Below are 19356 nucleotides of genomic sequence, written 5' to 3' on the forward strand. Positions count from 1 at the left end.
CATCTATTGGGAACACATGTTTGCTTTACCTTCAGAATCTATACAAAGACCTACCACTCCTTACCATTTCTGGTGTGAGCCAGCATCAGGTCTCCCTTTCATTAATGCAATAGTTTTCCCAACTGGTCTCTCTACTCTCACTTTGACACCCTCCATCTGTTCTATTCTCAACATAGAATCCAGAGAGACCATGATGTCTTCTGCTTAAAAACTTTTACTTTGCAAAACAAGCAAATTTTGCAGTGGTTCATAATGTCTCACACAAGGTGTCCTCAATTATTCTACTGGCTAGTACCTCTCTCTGACCTCATGATCATATTTTCAACCAACTGCCCCGCTTTCATACTGCTCTGAGCCACAGGGCTGCCATATTGTCCTTTGAATGCACTAATCATATACCAATGCAAAGATTTTCCATCTACTCTTCCCTGTGTCTGGAAGACCCTTTCCTTAGGTATCTATATACCAGTTCCTTGGCCTCTTTCAAGTCTTTGCTCAGATGTTGCCCTCAAAGTCTTGCTTGACGGAGTCATATAAAATTGTAATATGCACCTCTCTATATTCTCTGTTATCTCTCCTTTTCTAAAGCACTTATAAATTTTGCGAATATTTTACTTTTAGTTCTTAAATTTTTTTCTTCCCTTTAAAAATAATAGTAGTTCCAGAAAGGCAGGTAATTTTGCCTGACATTCCATAGAATGAAGAAAACACCAGAAGAACTTTAATCTCTGTTTGATCTAAAACTACCTGTGTAAGCTCAGATGAGTCATATAATCACTCTGAGCCTCAGTATGTTCATTTGTGAAAAATGAGAATATTAGATTAGATCAGTGATACTTGAGTTTTATAGTACATGTAAATCATTTGTGGATATCTTTGAAATGTATATTCTAATTCAGTTTGTCTGATGTGCTAAGATTCTTCATTTCTAATACCCGTTCAGAATATGACAATTTTGAGCACCCATTTTGAGCAGCAAGGCATTACATAATCATTAAGATTTCATTCTTTAAATCAGGGAGTGAAAGCCACAAGTGTTCACTTGTTTTTGTTAATAAATCTTCATTGGAACACAGACATGCTTATTAATTTAAATGTTTATGCTTATTAATTTAAATGTTTGGTTGCTTTCACATTACAACAGCAGAAGTGAGGGAGTAGCTGCCACATAGACAATATGTGACTACAAAGTCAAAAGTATTTGCTATTTGTCCCTGTATAGAAAAAGATTTCTGGTCCCTATTCTGTATTGAACTTGAATGTATTAACTATAGCTTGTTTTTTCTAGCTTTTTTTTCTTAATTGCTTTATTTTGTCCCCATGTTCTCAATATTCTCCAAGTCATAAATCATGAAATTTGCCTATTTGATATCCACTTGAATCACTGTTGGACAAATCTAAAACTGAACAATGACTTTAGATACCAATTAGTCCAACTCTGTATTTAAGACACAAAGCCTACTAGAGCAGAATAATTGTTCAATGTCATCTAAGAGATAAAAAATATAGAGGAGAGTCAGGTTTTTGGATTCAGGTCTCACATGCTTTGTGTGATACAAGCTTCCTGCCTTACTTTCTTAGAACTTAAATGTATTCTGGTTTTGCATGGCAGTGGTTCAAGTACAAGAATTATCAATCATTTGTCTGAAGGCTCAAAGAAGACCAAGGAAAAAACCTTGCCAAAGATTTCAGGATCTTCTTAAGAATAGATGTTGGCTGAAGGTTGACAGAGTCTATGGGGAAAAAGGAGAGGTAGAGAGATTAAATGTTCACCACATAGTTCCTCTTGAAGACTAAGGTGTTCATTCCCCTATTTTCACAGAGTTGGCTACAGAGCTGTGAATAATGGTACACTCCTGTAATAGTTGTGATTCTGGTGGCTGAGGCAGGAGGAATCCAAATTTGAGGCTAGTGTGGGCAATTTTGTGATATTCTGTCTTAAAATAAAAAATAAAAAGGGCTGGGGAGGTACCTTAGTGATAGCATGCCCCTGGGTTCAATCCCTAGTACTGGATAAAAAAAAAAAAAGTATTGACTGAAGGCCATTCCCAGATGAATCCTTTTGCAACACTTACCCTCAGTTGAAAAGAATTGCCTCATTCAAGTTTATGTCCCCTCCTTAGGACAATGAATATTTATTAAGTGCATGAGGTGAGAATACAAATCCTGGACACTTGTCTAAGCTGTCAAAAACTCTGATGGGCCAGCCCTGCCCCAGATCCCCATATAATTGGAGAAGGGTTCTGTTGCAACTACAACTAATTTTACCTTCTCCCTCTGCCCATCCTGCTGCCTCATTTCCCCAACATGTGTCCATCCACTTCTCCCTCTACCCAGTCCTTTCTCACCTGCTCTTACATGGATGTTAATCTTGAGCACACACCCAATCAATACACATCCTGCACCAGTGCCTTCTGTGTCTGATCTGGAAGAACACAAACCAGGGCAAGAACAGTTTCAGGTGATCCTCTGAACTAATTACCAGGGATTCTTGAATTCTTGACTACAGCTTGAAGAAAAAAAATGGGGGAGTAGAGCCACACCCAGATCAGTTCCACTGGAGTCACTGTGGCATTGCAGTTGCTTCGATGTAAAGAAGGAAACAGGTGGGTTAAGAGCATTGATGCCAGGCACTTGAGCACTAACTCAAGACTTTCTGTGGCCTTACAAGCAACTGAGCCGAGGCCAGCAGTATCATAGTAGCAAAGATGCCCCTTGGATTTAGCACCAGGGACTAGTTCAAGAGTTGGCAGCCTCCCCTGATAGACATCACTGCAGTGAACAGAAGGGAAGGAGGAGAACTCTTCAGATATATTGGCTGACAGAACTGTGTTCAAAAATATGGAAACCATCCCCTGAAGTCACCTAGAGATAGTTGGCCAGGTAGAGAAAGCAGAAAAAGAAGAATATAGTTCCTGGCAGTTTCAGATAAGGCTAAGCCAGAGAAATATGATTTGGGTAGGAGCATAACCTTATTTATACTCCTCAGATGGTATGGCCTGGGGAGACATTGGCTAAGACTCATGGCTTCTTTTATTATACCCCATTTCTCTATTAAATTCTATTCCCTGCACCTTTGGAGCAAATAATTCCACATAACACTGTCTGCTTTCTTTGATCCATGTGAGTAGAAGGATGAATTGGCAGCTCCCCTCCCCCACCAGCCCTTCCATAGCCCAAGGCACAATCAATTTCAATATTCAGGGGAAATAGACCACACAGGATCTATGGCCTCCCAACAGGGACCTGACATATTAACTGTTGTAATGCCTCTAATCCAGTCTATTTACTTTGGGATAGGCCTGACTCTCCTGCTCATCATTTTAACCTATACATGGGCTGTGTCACGACTATTTAGAGTGATGGGGGTGATCCTCAGGGCATAGTCATGAGAAGCCTGAGGAAGGAACAGCTACAGCAAGCCCCTGTCGCTTCGGGGTAATGATGACTAATTCCATTCATGTCCCTCACCCCTGCATTGAAATCTTCTCTTGCCTTTTAAATTGACGTCTGTCGGAGGGAATGAGACTCTGCTGGTGTCACAGCTTGATGAATTGGTCCAGTGGAGGCACTCCTTCTTGTCATGAACTGAGACAAGTAAAGGGAGTTAAGAATAGCAGAGGAGGGGAGAGACGGGAGAAAAGGGCTCTCTGGAAAGAAGAAAAATGAGCAGGGAGAGATGGGAAAAATCCTCAACCAAATGCCACTGTTTTGAATCAAACAGTTTTATGGATTTTCCAAACTAGAAGCTATTTGAAATGCTATTGAAATGGCTATTGAAATGATCTCACCATGTATATGCATGAAAAGAAAGAATTGTCCAACGATACTCATTAAAGAATGATCAGGCCAACTTTATTTAGGACTAAGGGACAGTTATGGGGACCCCTGCAATGGGATTTACAATGCAGTGAGAGATTGTGCTCAACTCCCAAATATTGCATGGAGAAGTAGAAATTTAAAGTCAACGATCAGGATAGGAGTCTCTGGATGGAAAATTACTAAGGGAAATGTCAGGGGTAAGGACAGGTTCTAGTTAAATTAACCTCACAGGATTCTTGCTGAAGAGTGCTCGGTCAGCCAGATCAGACATCACCCATAAATTGGTAGAGGATGAGGAACCCTATCAGGTATTGAGAGGGATCAGATATTGAATGAAAGGGATTTAGCCAGTTTATGCATCACTGTGACCAAAATACCTGACAAGAACAACTCAGAGGAGGGAAATTTTATTATATGTTCATGGTTTCTAAGATCTTAGTCCCTAGATGGCCAAAATCACTGTTCTGGGTCCAAGGTAAAGCAGCACATCATGGGGGAAGGGCCTCTTGAAGGGATAAAGCTGCTCTGTTTATGGCAGGGTCAGGGAGCAGGGAAAGAGGAAAACGGGCTTCTCCCCTTCAGGGCATGCCTTTAGCAACCTACTCCCTCCTGCCTAGCCCCACCTGCCTACAGTTACTACCCAAGTTAGTCCATTCAAACTAGGATGTGCTGATTAGGTTCTAGTTCTCACAATCCAAACATATCTTCTCTGAAAATCCCTACATTAATACAGGAGACTTAGGGGGATACCTCATATTCAAACCACAACCCTAACACAGCAGAATTCTTTGCTAAAAAGGAGATTTATAAGAAAGGCCTAGGAGAAGGTTTTGGAACCTGACTAAAGTTTGGTCCAACAGAGCTCTCTGACCTATGTCACCACTGTAAATAGCTCAGGTTGGTACATTTTTCAGAAAGCATCTTCTATGAGAAGCAAGTAAATAGGAGCTATGTTGTGGCCAGCAATTTTATACAGGTAACACTTCTCTCTTAAATTGTTCAAAATCTACAAACAAGTTGACCCTTAGTGCATTCTAATCAGCTACAGTGCAAAAAGAGCCATAATATCAATATATCTCTAGATATCACTGTTGAACTGATAGTAATATAATTGACTGTGTTTAAATTAGCAACTAAATAGGCATGTTTGAGATCAGGACTGAAAACAGAAAAATAAAATACACTAAAAATGTTTTTACCACTTATAAGCTATGTGTCAATTATTTTCTTTCGTTGGAAAGGATTTTTTTAACTTTGCTTTTGTTTAAAATATGAACACCTATATGTTTTAGAACACAAGTAAATTCAAGATCGGGCTTGGCAGATTCATCTGATAACATGATAGAATGACATTAATTAATGTCAGTACACTAGGAACAGTTATGTTTGCCTTTAAAATAAATGATCAGGGGCTGGGGCTGTGTCTCAGTGGTAGAGTGCTTGTCTAGTACGTGCAAGGGCCTGGATTGGATCCTCAGTACCACATAAAAATAAATGAAATAAAGGTATTGCATCCAACTATAACTAAAAAATAAATATTAAATGATCACATGCTGAGATTTTCTCATTACATTGATAAGATTTTTCTAAATTCCATTAATTTGGATATATTGGATCTACAAAAGAAAACCATGACTAGGAGAGATGGTTAATGTTTGGGCAAGCCTCTGCTCACCTCTCATCTTGGAATAGGTTCTGGCTCAAAGCTGATTCCCCAGCAAGACCAGAAAAAGCCTGAAGGAGTCTGGCCCAGCTCCCAGGAATTTTGGTTGGGCAGATTCTCAGGAGGCCAAGGTGTTTCTGAGGATAACCCAGGCAGCTCCCTACTGGTCAGGATGAGCTCTGAAATCGTGATCTGGAATCATGCCCTGTCAATCTTGGAGAAAACCCAAAACCATAGATTAGCTTTAAAATGAATCCAACAACAGGGACTGCTGAGGTCAAGGGCAGACTTTTCAAGGCCTTTTTTGTACTCCAGGGAATTCCCTGTTCTCTCTCAACACACACAGGTGAGAAACTGAGTTCTGCCACTGCCAAGCAAGCTTAGGCTCAGGGCTTGGATTCATGTCCTTCGGCATGCCCAAGACAACAGATAATGACAATATTCATTATCATTTACTGAACAGCTCCTCTGCCAGGCATTGGGCTGGACTATTTACAAGACAACACTCAAAGTAAAAATCATTGTACCTTTGCTTGCTGTTCTTCCCTTCTGGACTACAAGATCTTTCAGTATTGGACTTTTTTTGTTTGTTTTTCATGCTGATCTTCTCTAACCCAAATGTCTGGTGATAGCAAAAACTCAATAAAGATTTAAGAAGCACAGGTGCACATAACTTACTCAATTTCACACAAATAGCAAATAGCAGAGCCAAGAATCAAATCTAGGTCCATTTACATGCAAAGCATTAGGTAAACCTCCTGAGCTACACCCCTTTCCTACTTCTGCCTTATGTGGGATCTTGACTTAGATGCTCAATCCATTAAGAAGTGAAGACATAGAGATGGTGGAAAAGAATCAGATCACAAAGGTAACAGTCATTCTAATAATCCTGCTACTAACACTATGCCTAGAACACAGCCAGAGAAATTTGTTTCTTTATTTATTTATTCTTGATACCAGAAATTAAACCCAGTGGCCCTTAACCACTGAGCTGCATTCCCAGCTCTTTCTATTTTTTTTTTATTTTGAGACAGGGTCTCCCTAAATTTCTAAGGCTGGCTATGAGTTTGCGATCCTTCTGCCACAGCCTCCTAAATCACAGGGATTACAGGCATGAGCCACCACACTGGGAAGAATGGTAATTTATTAAAATGGTGCATTCCTTTTCCTTTTTACAAACATGCGGATTCTAGGGGGAAGGAAAAAAGTGTCTGCCAGCAGTCACTATATTTGAACTTTTGGTTTTCTCTTGGGCCGTGATAGTCAGGTAGATAATTTACTAAAATAGTTTTTATTTCATGTTACTTTAATAAATATGATTAGAACAGGATTTAATCATGCCCCTGAATCTATAGTAATAACAAGGAAAATATCATATTTTCACTCTTTATTATTTACAAAGCACTTCTACATGTATGTGTTGTTTTTTTTTTTTTTTCTAGTATCAAAACTGTACTTGAAACCAGAAAAGGAGAGTATCCTTTCTAATAGTTCCAACCCTAACTGGATATTTGAATGATTCAAAAGAGATTCTTATTCAGTTGCTCTGGGACTAGCCCAGGCAACAGTATTTTTAAAACAAAGCTAGGTATATTTGAAGGCAGAAATGGCCACGCTGCATAATCCTATCTGTTAATGAACAGCATACATGGCCAGGCATTCATGGGGACCAACTATTTTTTGTCACTAAACAGACACATCTCAATTATGACCTAATACTTGCAGAATTATTGATACAATATATTAGTTTTACAAGGGCTATTGATTTTTAAATACACCTTACAGGTACCTTGCCATTCTTTAGCATTTATAAAACTGAAAATTTAATTACTGAGTTATGCTCATTCTCTCCATTACTAACCACACAGAGAAAAATTTCCCGGGGCCAGAAACCATGTCTAATTAACCTAAGGGTTATTTAGACTAAAGAAAAGATGACTGAAAAGCAACTTAATGAGCCCAATTATTTCCTTCAAACCCAGGAAGAGCTTTAGCAGCACCCTCCCTTGCACACAATGCAGATGGACCTCTTCCTCAGCTCCCTGCAGTGTTCCCCCCACCAAACTGAGCCTTGGCTCTAAAGGAAATGATTTGATAGCTACCAGTACTCATTGTTGTTTTTATATTACTTCTAAAAAGTAAAAAGGATATGCAAATTTAGAATCATTTCATGCATAAAATCATCAAGATTGATGTTATACATGATCATAGTATTTGTTAATTGTATCAGTCAATAAATTCTCAATCGTTTAATATTTCTCAGACTTACTGTATTACCTATATTGATTGGTAAGGAAAAGGAGGAGAAGCCCTGCTCCAGTCTCCCTGACACACACAGGCCCCACCTCCTTATAACTGAACATCTGGAACATGCAGCCTTCTCATCTGCTATATTAGGGGAATAGAGAGAGATTGGCAATTGTTCATGGTCTTTCCACTCCTCTATTCCGTAACTGACAAACACTTATTTATATTTTTCCAGCCCAAACAAGTTATATGACCTGTTTCTCAGTGCAAAGAGACTGGGGAATATGGGCAATTAATGCAGAATTTGGTGGGTTATATTCTCTCTGCCATAAGTCTTTTTAAATGCCACATATATAACCCTTTCCAATGTTTTAATTTAGATTGATTTCCTTGGACATTGCAGAGTGGAGCTTTTCCACCTTTTCTTAGAAAGGGGAATAAGTTCCTTTCCTTTGCTTATACTTTTTAGACAGGAGTCACAGAGGAGCTGTGGAGAAGCCATTGTTTATTTCCACTGAGAATAGGATTAGTAATGAAATATTTATCCATTCGGGAAAGATGTCTACACAGTGGTCCTGGTGCCTTTCACATCTATTTGTTTATTCATGCATTCATTCATTCATCATGGACTATTTCCTAGAATTTAAAAAGGGAGAATAAACTTGCATTGCTGACTTATGCACCTTCTTGACTAGATTTGGTAGCCTCTTGAGTGCCCTTTGAACCCCACTGAAGAATTGGTATTAGAAGATTCTTTAATTGAGCCAGGTCTTACACAGTTGAAGAAAATCCATAATGAAGAATAAACTAGACAATTTTGAAAAGAGCATTACATTAGTTTCTTCAGAATGCTGAAGGCTGAGTTCTCAGGAAACTATCTGCTTAATGAGGTGCCCTTAGAGAAAATAAGAGCTCCTTTTCATAGTATTTCCATTTGGCAACACTTGTTCCCAGCGTCCAAGTTTCTCTTCAGAGGAAATCAGGCCACAGAAAGCAAGTAAGCCATTTGATAACTTAAAGATGATTTTAAAAATACTCTGTCATTATAATGAATAAGTTTAAAGAAAACTTGTCTTTGAAAGCTATTTATGGCACCTTTTCCACTACAGAAATTAAGCCTAAGAATTTTGGGAAGGGTGGAAGATTCCATATGGAAGAAACAGCAGAGTTGGAAAAAGTTGAAATGACATTGACCAATTTTTAGATTATTTTGTTTCTTTATGAATTCATAATTAAAGGTATATAAAATCTGCATTCATTGTGAATAAACAATAATTATTTTTTAATTCTGCATCAACATGCTGTGAAACAACATCACAAAGAAAACTATTTGGTGAGATATTTTAAGTGAATTGATTCTTAACAATGCTTAATATATATATATATATATATATATATATATATATATATAAAATACATCTATCATAGGAAATATGATACCTTACACTTAAAAATTCTCCAAAGTACCCAGTTATTATTGACAAGTATTTAGAACATTGTTTTGTTTTTTATTCCTAGTTGTACACAGAAAGTATGTAGGGAGTGGGTGTGCTGGCACAAGCCCGTAATTCCAGAGGCTCAAGAGGCTGAGACAGGAGGATCAGAAGTTCAAAGCCAGCCTCAGCAATGGTGAGGCACTAAGCAACTCAGTGAGACCCCCTCTCTAAATAAGATACAATAAATAAATAAATAAATAATAAATAAATAAATAGAACTGGGGATGTGGCTCAGTGATCAAGTGTCCCTGAGTTCAATCCCCAGTACCAAAATAAAACAAAACAAAAAGGTAATGATGAAGCCCCACCCAAACCACTTGAGGTAGAATCTCCAGGGATGAGGACACCTACTCATATATGTGATTCTAATGTACAGTCAGAATTGACAACTGCTCGTACAGGTCACTTCTTATTTCTTCATCGGGTTCCAATCCTTTTGCCCAAAACACCCTATTTTTATTCTTTCTTCCCTTTATAAAAAGTAGCATGTGTACAAATTGTCTATCCTCTATTGGAGAAAAAGTCCTCTATTCACATTTCCAGTTTCTAGCAAGGCACATGGCAGGTATCATGTTAAACAAGTAAGTATGAGCTGCTTGTCCTTGTGTTTGATCATCTGCATAAATCTAATTCCAGATTTTTAATTTCATAAACTCCACCATGGACCCATGAGGAAATGAAAAGTGGGAGATTAAATATGTGGTGATTATTGTTCATATGACATCTAAAATATAATTGCAAGTAATTTCCTGATATGCTCTTACAGGTAAAGAAATAAACAATACAATGGTTTTTCTTCTAAGATATTCTGCATAGCACATTCTGCTATTGCTTTGTAGTTACCCCCAAAGCAATAATTTCAATGAATAGAAAGGGAATATTTAGGAGCTAGGCAAAAATTTACATTTTTTTGTCCTCGGGAAGTATAATGAAAAAGTAATTATAAATAATTGTACTTAGAGTAAACTAAAACTGAATGAGTTAATTAAAGTTTATAAAATAAATAGTAATTGTTTATTGTTCAGTTGTCCTTCAATTTACATACCTAAGAACCTATTTGTTGCTGTTTCCACTTCTGATCATCTTAAGGTAGCTTACTGAAATACAGGTCACTACTAGTCTCTGAGTCAGTTTGGACTGTTAAAACATAACACCATATACTAGATGGCTTATTGAAAAAGACACAAAAAATATTTCTTACAGACCTAGAGGCTGGGAATTCAAGATGGGAGTTAAGTTCTGGTGAGAGCTCTCTTCCAGTTTGCAGATGTCTGACTTCTGATTATATTCTCACATAGTAGATAAAATGACTAGAGAGCAATCTGGGGGCTTTTTATGAGGGTACCAATCCTATTCATGAGACCACCAACCCTTTCAAGAATACCTTCTGCTATTGTGCATGCCTGCAAATCTGAGAGACTCGGAAACTTAAGCAGGAGGATCACAAGTTTGAGGCCAACCTAAACAAATTAGTGAGACACTATCAAAAAAAAAAGAAAACATGTGGTGGCTGGAAATGTAGAGTGCCCTAGATCAATATCAATACAGGGCAAGGGGACCTATTCCTAACACTGTCACAACATCACATTAGTAGTTAGGATGCTAACATATGAATTTTGGAGGGACATCAACATTCAGTCCATTGCACCTGATAAATCCAATCAAGTGAAAAGCATATTACCTGGTGAACCTGCTCCTCCCCAAGGCAGCAGTATGTTCCTGCAGGAGGTACAGCAACTATTTCCTTCACAGTGGTGGATGGAGAGTTGCCCATCTTTACAAAAAAAAATAGTTTTATAGTGTTATTGTTATACATCAAGTTATCCAAATGCCGTACTTAACATTTCTGCTATATGCTCACAACTCCTATACTATTTATAACCCAAATAATGCTTTTAATACTATTTTCTTTTAGTTAAATCAATGCCCAAAGGAGAGTTCAAATCATAAATAGAAGTGCCTAAAGCAGGGCACATGAAAATATCAAAATAAAACATGCTTGCTCATCTCACATTCTACCAATAGCACTTAAACCACCACACAGTGCAAAACAACAGCATAAGGAAAATCATGGTGTTTGATTTTCAGTTGCATTGTATCTCCATCATGTAGATGGAATTCATGTAGCTGCAAAAATGTCTGAATTTAAAAGTATTTCTAAAGTTTAATTACTAGAGGGTAATTTTAGATGGGTAGAGAAGGTTGTAATGCCTGACTTTTCCCTGGCCTTTGAGGGTGGGAGTAGGTAGGTAAACTTTAATAGATGATATAAAAATGAGGACCACAATATGCTTAACAAGTCTCTTTACAGGCATTTTACCAATGACCAAAATGAATTTACACCATCCAGGCAGAGACATCCTACTGTAGAGCACAGCACCTTACAAGTTATCATAGTGTAATCATTTCTTGTGCCTGTATTTTTCTTTTTTCATTGGTTAATTAAGCATCTAGACTACCACCCTAGTTCTATGATACTGGGGACCATATTCACCATTGGAGTACCAGTGATTTACTCATAGTAATTGCCATATTAATATTTGTTACATCAATGTCTAAATATTCTCTTCCATTTTTTGTAAAAATCTTCCCTTCCAAAAGTCTTCCTTACTCTCATTCTACTCTGATCTGAAATACACATACAGCTTTAAACTCTACTCAGTGACAACATTTTTATATATATCTTACAGGTTCCCCTAAACCCATACTTTCCCCTACTCCCAACTCCCCCTGGCCATTTTCTTCCCCACCTATAAAATCCTCATCTGCTAGTAGTCTAGGGCAATTTACTTCTCTACTCAGGCAAGCATCTTTCAATGCCCGGGGACCCAGAGCTTAGACTCTCAGGAGGCCATGCCACTGGGAGGTGGTGATAACTATAAGACACATTTTGTCATCTTACTTTATAATCCACAGCAGCACAAAGCACAGGATTGGCTGTGTTTTCTGACGTCAAGGCATAAAAATGATAGGCAACCTGGCAAGTGTCCTAAGTGATTTAGCAAGGAGCTTCCACTGCAGAATCAGTATCTTAAACATTTCTTTCCCCACTCTCTTTCCATTCATCCTGTTTTGTCATTACTAGCATCATCCTAACAAAGAATCTGGAGAAACTAGGGCAAGGAAGACAGAGGAAGAGAGAGAGAGATAGAGAGAGAGAGAGAGAGAGAGAGAGAGAGAGAGAGAGAGAGAGAGAGAGAGAGAGAGAAAAGAAGGAACACCCTGCTATCCAATACCCATAAAAAATTTGTTTTTAATTCCCTGGCTATCACAGATAGAAGCTGCTGCTAGCATTTAAGATAAGATTAGTTGCTGTTGTGCTATCAGCACCTCCACATTTTCCCTGCAGGGATTCCTTCTGACAGGCTGAAGCTGGAGGCATGTCTCAGGATTAACACGAGCTAATGATTATACACTAAAGCTTTGGAACTGTTGGACTAATAGGATTAAGCAATAGCAGATGCAGGTCCCCGTTCAGGTTAAAAATGCACTTTTTACATTACAAAGTCAGACAGATCCCTTTGAACATGCAATGAATATGGATGTTTTCAATTATCACAGTCTTCCAGGGCTATACGATATGGTAAATTAATCCCTTTAGAACATCGGAAACAGGACAAAATAGCCTTCTTGAAGCTGAAATCCCTCGTTTTAGATTTTCTTTCATGGGGATAAGCAGCAGTGCACCTCACATAATTAATCTTATTACAAACAGAGAGAAAGGGGAAATATAAAAAAAGTGTAAAAATTGTTTAAATATTTGAGAAACTTAGAAAAAAGCACTTTGAAATCAACATCTCTTAATTAATTTCCAAACAGTCAAAAATACAAACATAAAGCAGGACAAGCAATGTCTGGATGCATTTGGATGGGTTTGTATTTCTCTGTGCCTCAGGTGTTAGGGAAGGAGGAGGGGAAAAAAATTAAGGTCACTTAAAAAAAATGAACAAAATAATAACTGCCAGTAGAAAGCACCATTTTCAAGATATTTGAGTTGATCTGATCTTATGCTCTGGGCCCTCAGAGGAAAGGAGAAGGAAAAGGAGACATCAGGATATTTATATTTTGCTGCATGAAAGGGTCTCTGCTGCCCAGTGGATAAAACTACCCCTCAAAAGTAAAATGCCATTATTGCAATTAGATGGGGTTGGATGTGGACCCTAGCAGGAGATGAACCTCAGAGGTTTCGTGTGGTTGATTGACTTAGGGGTGAGGGTAGGGGAAAATGGACTTCCCAGAGGAAGCTGTTTAAGAGTCCAGCAGGAATGGAAGTACATTTACAGCAACCATAATAAAGCAAGGTTACCATCACTGGTTTGATTCTCTGAAAATTCTAAGGCCAAATACATTGCTCTGAGCAATTGGTATTATTAATCCCCATGCACAAGCCCTAGAATCATACTACCTAATGTGGCTCCTCATATCACAATGTGGGCAAACAAATCACAGGGCCAATTTCTCCAACAAACAAGAATTCCATTTTTTAACAGATGCAAACTGAAAGAGAAGAAAGGAAAACAGTAGATAATATCAGTTTCTTTACCAAATCTACTCTTTGGTTTTGCTTTTTTTTTTTTTTTCTAATGTCTACCATGATTTCTGTCTAGGAAATTACATGGACACTCCCACCCAGGATTCAAATAAAATCTAAATGAAAATAATAGTTATGATAATAGAAGAAAAACTTGATATAACTAGACCAAGAACTCTAGTTTTAAAATGGATGACCAGCCAATTATAGACACCCTGATTTCAAAGCAAAACTTAATTCTTTCAGTTTCCCTGATGTTTCAGTACATCTAGATACCTTTTAACCAGGATTTTCTGTGTGTGAAAATACAAAGATTATATTACTTGACTGTAAATACTGTTTGGGAAGATTAAAATAATTAAACTAAAAATGCTAGAAAACTTCTGCAAATATTCACTATTTTTCAATCTTTGGATTGAAAAGAAGTCACTTCTTGACAAAAAGAAAGAAATTCTAATTTTAACTGGTCTCCTTTGTATCTGCCCCTCCCCCTTTTTCTTTGTCAATTGAGCAATAAATTTCAAAAGATATAAACTGATTTTCAGATTTTAAAAAAAAATTGCTTCCCTACTTAAAGGCATCCAGAAAGATGTTTTCTTAAAAACGTTATGTTCTTCTGTCCTGGAAGAAAATGACAATTAATTATTTGTTCAAATGGGCTTCATCTTCTATAATCATCATGTACATTTCAATGACATACATTAAGTCAAGAAAGAGTTACTCAGTTTTAATGTGCACATGAATCAGCTGGGGCTTTTACTAAAATGGAACAACTGCAAAAGTCTAGGATGCTGCTCTTGACTTTACATTTCCAACAAGTTCATAGGTAATATATATGGTGATGATCCAGGAGACCACAGAAGTAACAGAAGTCAGTGGTGTACCAAAACCACTTAATGAATGACTGGTTAGTGCAGACTTGAGGGAATCAAGCAAACTAACTTCATACATTTGTTCTCTAGTAAAATACAAAATTACATATTTGGAAGTGAACTTGATGTTAGTCAAAACACCCATGTCTTTGCTTTCTTCCTAAGTATCTATTTCTCATCTAATCTATCAGGTTTACATTCATCTGTTGAAACTACTGTAAGATAGATTTATTATGTGAGTATCTTCTAAGCCATCTTCTTAATTCATTGTAAGTCTATTATAATTTTTGTTATTCTTCAACCATCTTTAAACTGACGATATGAATTCTATCATTTTCAAGCGAAGTTTATTACAGTACTATTATAATTGGAGGCATTTTGATCTGCAATCCACACATTAACCAGGGCTGGTGATTTGGCTCAGTTTGTAGAGTAAAAATTGCTTAGCATGTTCAAGGCCCTAAGGTTCCAGTATCACAAATATGCCCATGTACACACACACACAAATTTCATTAACTACTAGGTTATTTTCAATAGAAAATAAATTTGAATTTTACTAACAATGCCAAATCATGCTCTTTCTAAAACATTTTAAGAAAATCTTAGCATTCTTTCAACTTCTCTATATTTAACAATGTTTATTAGGTATTATGTAGCCCTATATATCCTCGGTACTGGGAAAGAGGAGGGTGGAAAAATGCAGATCCATTTTTTGTTTTACTTTCAATTGTTCATGTACTATTAAGAAAAATAGACAAATAAATATATTTACAACTCAATGATACATATGCATGTTAAAGGTAAAAGCAAAGTTTAATCAGAATACAGACAAGAAAGTGAACAATTGTTGAGTAGAGCTAGGGAAAGCTATTGCAAAGAAAAATAAAATATGAGAAAAGTTTTGAAGTATGAACAGAAGCTCAGGAAAAGGAAAATTGAAAACATTCTGTTCACATTTCAGCCTAACACAGAATCCCTGCTGCAACATAGGTATTAAGTGAAGAAGTGTCAAAATAAACAAAGAAATTACCTACTTCGTGTTTTCCACCTGGTTCCCTAGGGATAGCAATATGACTGTAGAATTAGCACTTTCTCCTTGCTCTTTTGGCTTCGCCATGAATTGCTGTTTAAAGGACTCATTTTGCACAACTTTTAGCTTACAGAATTTCTAAAATAACCTGCAAATTCTCACAACTTAAATGAAGACCGATGCCTGCCAGAGCATGGCACACTGGGAACACTGAGGGGACATGCTTTTTATACCAGTGCCTAATGTCCATTAATAGGTTGAGTAGAGATTGGGAAGAGTTAGTCCTCTTCCTACCTTGAACTTTAGATTCTGTGAAAAATAACCATAAAAGTTATAATAGTAATTTAATTCCATTATGACCAAAATACCTGACAAGGACAACTTAAAGGAGAATCGATTTATTTGCGCTCCTGATGTTGAGAGGATTCAGTCCATGGTATGCTGGCCTCAAGGCAGAAGCATCATGGTGGAAGGGTGTGGCAGACAAAAGCTGTTCAGTTTATGGCAGCTGTGAAGTACAGAGGCAGGGGAAGTGCTGAGGAGAAGCTAAATCTTTCCAGGGCATGCTCCCAGTGACCTACTTCCTCCAACTAGGTCCTCCCTCCCAGAAAGTCCATTCAAATTATTAATCCATCAAATTGATTAATCCACCAATGAGGTCAGAGCCCTCAGGACCCAATCATTTCACCCCTGAACACTGTTGCTCTGCCTACCATGAACTTTGGGGGGACAGTTCAGAACCAAACCATAATGCCCATGCTCAAGAGAGCTCAAAAGCGACTTAAAATTTGCATTCATCAGCCACCAACCATATTCTCAGCACACTCCTCAGCAGTGTGAGGGTGGAAAGGTAACAAAAGAAATGTGTACTGCCTTTCCAAAAAGTACAGACCAGTAAGACATGACTACGGAAAAGAGGTTTTGCACTACCAGACTTGACTACTATAATTTAGAAAGATTAGACGGAAGAAATTAACTACACAGATGAAAGTCTGCATATTTTGGACTAATATTAGAGCAAAGTTTAACATAAAATCAGAATTAAGTTATTGCATTTCTTACAGTAGTAACACATTGGATATAATGACAACCCCAGAACAGTAGAAAGAAAGGTTATGTCATAAAAAGCATTATTAGATGCCTTGCTCTATCTTCAGGCACACAATTAGAAGAAGAGCTATATTCAACGACTTGAAACCCTGCAGTTAGGGTATGTCCTCCTGTCACAGCCACTTTAAATGCATGCAGTTTTTAAACAAAGTTTTATTATTAACCAGTGTGTCATATTCTATTTCCCTAATTGCAATCCCATTCTACTTTTACATTTCCCTTTGCAATCTGCTGTGGTTGTTAGCTTTGAACTAAGAGCCTTTTCAGCATGAGTTTTGTGAAGCTGGAAATTACTGAGTCTGAGGTGAGTTAAACCCCTGAACCCTCTTTTCTAGAGCTTAAATCACTCCTTGGGTGACTGGCAGACACTTATTTCCAACCAAAGGTGTTCATTAAATAAGTGATTAGAAGGCCTGGTAGATGCAGCTAATTGTGGAAACCCCAAAAAGAGACATAGAATGTATCTTCTCTGAAGCTTTAGTAGATTGTTAGCGATGCATTAAATGATGCCCTGGTGTCTTGAACTAGTTAATGGTATTAAGCTTGTAAGCAGAGTGACTTTGAATCTAGCAAGAAACTAACTCAATATTATTTTTCCACAGGGCTCAAAACCTTGACACAAAAGCCAGCCAAATGTTCCTAATTCTGGGGAACATGTTATTTTAGCCTTCGTGATGATGACTCAACACGGAGACTTACTTCGATGTGGGATTCCAACAGAGATGACATTTTGCAATCCACAGCAGCAACATGTCCCCTGTCTGGAGGAAAACCAAGAAATAGTTCACTTCAAATGGGCTTCTAAACAGCTGTCAGGTCAGAATAACTTTAAGTCATTACCTATTCGAGCCATGTTGAACCAGTGACTTTAGAGTGGTGAAAATCTCTGTATCATGTTACTAATCTCACTGGCCAACAGTGGCTATGTCAACAACCAACATTCCCTCTTAGTAAGCAGGCAAAAATAATACACAGCTCGTTATTGGAAGTTAAAGGAGCAGTTGAGAGGTTGAAAAGTTCAGGAAGTGAGGAAGTTGAAAATAGGCCTCCTCAGAGCGTTGCCTCCACACTGATTCATGGCAACCTTTAAATCACAATGTGCCACAAAAGAATTCACTTCGACTTCTGACCTGCTAATGTTTAGCAACACAGACTTTCTCCTCAAAGATCCATAAGCAGTCTTCCTCTAGTTACCATTAGCTCTAGTGCTTGGACCCAATTTCCTGACCAATTAACAGCTCAACAGTCTAAAATTAAAGAAATAGGGAGCAGCTGTAAGTCTCTCACTATGATTACTTATAAACCCTTCAAATTTAGACTCAAATAGCCTCCCTATAGTTTTACTCAATTGATTAACTCCGACTGGTTTATCACTAAACCATTCATTTACTTTAACAATCCACTAAAGCCTCAGATAAAATGCATTTCATGTCCCTTCTTGGGCCTTTAATAATTAGCTGTGTCTACCATGTCTTTTAATCTCCTGCTTAATGAGCGCCTCCAATCTTTAATAATTTAAAAGGATATCAAGCCAAGTATCAATTAAAGAGAACTGTTCCAGGCAGCAAAAACAATAAGTGTTAAGTCAGTGGAGAAAAGCACATAGAGCCCTGTTGCTTTCTATTGCTCAAGAGCACTTGAAAACTATGGGATTATTTCAAAACATTACACTTCACTGCAATTTATTTTAGTTAGCTTACAGGCAAAATTAAATATAAGAAATAAGCATGAAGCATTTTGTGGAGATTCGAAAGAGAATCATGCATGGCAATATCCAGCCTGACTCTCATTTCTGAATATATTGCAACTTTCTCAACTCATCCCCATCACCCAAGAATACTAGCTAGCTTCAGTTACAATTTAACTACTGGATTTTGATCCTTCCAATTTCCTGACTCAAAACTCTTGATAATTCCAAAATATCCAATCCATTGGCACTTTGTTTCATATTGTCTCAAAGGACATGGGCTCTATTCTCATTAAGGGGTTTTCTCAGAGGTTGATACTAGACCATTGGTACACCTTCATTCCTGAAGATCATTAGAGCCAAGTTAGCTCAAAAGAATGGTTGTCTTCTTAATAGACCTGGAAAGATCCCAGGTACAACAGACCAAACTAAACCTCATTCACCCATATCTTAGATAGACTATCAAAATGGTTGCAGTATTCCACTCCCTATGTCATAGATTTTACCATGTGACCTTGCAGTGTTTCCCATGGTGAGGTGGTGTCTATTTCCATACCCTTTGAATCTGAACTGACATTGTAATTTCCTTTGGTGAATAACATGTTGTGCCCATTGCCCAAGAATGTACTGGGCAGCCAACCTCAGCTAACCTTGCAGTCAAACATAACATATAATGAAGCCCACTCCAAGAACAAAAGAACGACCCAGTGGCAACCAACCCAAATTGTTGACACACAGATCATGAGTCAAATAACTTGCTAATGCCATCTTAAGCATTTAAATTTGGGGGTGGTCTAATTTTTGATATCACTGCCTTGCACAACTCTCAACTATTTCAAATGCTTTTATCGTACACATTTCTATGTAGATATTGTACTCAACAGTAATGATCCTTGTT

The sequence above is a fragment of the Urocitellus parryii genome, chromosome 4 (genome assembly GCF_045843805.1).
Source record: "Urocitellus parryii isolate mUroPar1 chromosome 4, mUroPar1.hap1, whole genome shotgun sequence".
Lineage (NCBI taxonomy): Eukaryota > Metazoa > Chordata > Mammalia > Rodentia > Sciuridae > Urocitellus > Urocitellus parryii.